This window comes from Sinocyclocheilus rhinocerous, unplaced genomic scaffold, assembly GCF_001515625.1.
Source record: "Sinocyclocheilus rhinocerous isolate Xijiao unplaced genomic scaffold, SAMN03320098_v1.1 scaffold308, whole genome shotgun sequence".
NCBI classification, from domain to species: domain Eukaryota; kingdom Metazoa; phylum Chordata; class Actinopteri; order Cypriniformes; family Cyprinidae; genus Sinocyclocheilus; species Sinocyclocheilus rhinocerous.
Genome location: NW_015664994.1, coordinates 771,323 through 773,213, shown reverse-complemented (window position 1 = coordinate 773,213; position 1,891 = coordinate 771,323). Strand labels below are relative to the sequence as shown.

General features: G+C 31.5%; 1 long non-coding RNA gene across 1 annotated transcript; it reads left to right on the top strand.

The window, feature by feature from the left end:
* Window positions 1-505: 505 nt before the first annotated feature.
* Window positions 506-1,543, top strand: LOC107730663 (uncharacterized). The gene is made up of 3 exons (XR_001638705.1): window positions 506-588; window positions 777-838; window positions 1,477-1,543. It is a non-coding gene; the product is annotated as an uncharacterized LOC107730663 (long non-coding RNA).
* The last annotated feature ends 348 nt before the right edge of the window (window positions 1,544-1,891 follow it).

Sequence of the window (1,891 nt, the reverse complement as noted above, 5' to 3'; positions counted from 1 at the left end):
TGTAAAATATTCAAAGGTTTTATAAAATAAATAGTGTAAAATAAATTACAGTAAAATTACTGTAATATTATTATACTGTAAAACTAAGTTACAGTAAGGATATAAGGATATAGTACTGTAAAATTAAGTTGCGGTAAGGGTATTTTACTGTAAAATGAAATTGCGGTAAGTCCACCATACTGTAAAATGAAATTGCGGTAAGGGCATTATACTGTAAAATGAACTTGCGATAAGCTACTGTAAAGGGGTAGTTACAGTAACTTACTGGCAATAGTGCTGCCAGTAAGTTACCGCAAAAATACAATAAAAAGTCTAACAGTGTACCCAAAAATGCAAAATGGAAGAAAGAGTTAAAACTGAACAATCTTGCTACTCAAGCTCTGTATGAACATTATATGTATATTATTTATTTGCTTCTTTTCCATTTTGCATTTACTTGTACTTTTACTTTCAATACTTAAGTACGTTTAAGATTTTAAAAATACTTTTCGTACTTAATTCTTTTTCTCTCTTTTGCTTGTTTCAACAGGAGCTAACTACACCCCAAAGGCTATTTTAGGAGCCACAGCACTGAGCATCTTTGGCTTTGTAAGTATGTTTTAACTATCAGACACAGTATGTGACATTAGATTAACTGCAGCTATGACAGAAATGTCTGAGATGTTTTGATATATATATATATATATATATATATATATGATCAAGCATCCCACACCTGAGATATGCAATATCTCTCTGATGTTTCCTCTTTTCCTCTCTTTTTCTTGTGTCAGCAGGAGCCAACTACACCCCAGAGACTCTTTTAAGGGCCACCTAGAATCACGGCACCTTTGGCTTTGTAAGTTTTTTTTATTTTTTATATGATCACTCATATGTTGGGCTGGGGATTGATAGAGATTTCATAATTCCAGTTGATTCACAAGCTCTTAATGCATTTCTGATCTTGATTCAATTCAGTTTGATTCACAATTATTCTTATTCTGATTCCAGTTTCCATACGATTTAATTGGATTAAAATATTTCTGAGAATTTGATGACAGCCATTTATGTACCTTGATTTAGTATTCATTTTGGTTATAATCCTGTATTCTTCAAGAGTACTTCTAGCTCGACTCAAAAGCCTGTTTGCTCTAATATTTTCAAACAGTACAAATGTTACAGTAGCTGATACACACTGATATTCCTTGGATCAAGAGCTGTCACAACTAAAAAGATACTTTAAAACACTTCCAAAAAAAAAAAAAGTTCAAACTTTAAGTTTGAAGGACCATAAAGTGACTCTTTAATGTGATTGTACATTCAGGCAATTAATGGAGTTCCCTGACAAGGATGTGCAAAAAAGCAATACTGTTTAAACAGTACTATACTGGGAATAACTGCTGTTGCACAAGTTGTTACCTTGTCTGTCCATGAACAAATTTAGATGAGATAAACTCATGACCATTTCTCACACATTTCCCCTCTGTTTTGTTTCAGATCAGCTGTCAGTGGTTATGGAGGCCATGCAGCCAAGACCAACTAGGATGCTTGTTGCCATATTTCTTTTTGTTGCAATATTGTCACGATCTTTGCTTTGATTTGTTGTTATGAATTCAGTTCTCCATTTTTTTTTGTAATGTTCCAGAATAAAGTACAATAAATAAGTAAGTAATGGATGTATTTAATAGTGACAGTGAATAAAAAAATATACTGTTGTACATGGACTCAGGTCACTTATCTGGAATGTATTAAATTCAATGGGATTCTTGTAAAATATTCAAAGGTTTTATAAAATAAATAATGTAAAATAAATTACAGTAAAATTACTGTAATATTATTATACTGTAAAACTAAGTTACAGTAAGGATATAAGGATATAGTACTGTAAAATTAAGTTGCAGTAAGGGTATTT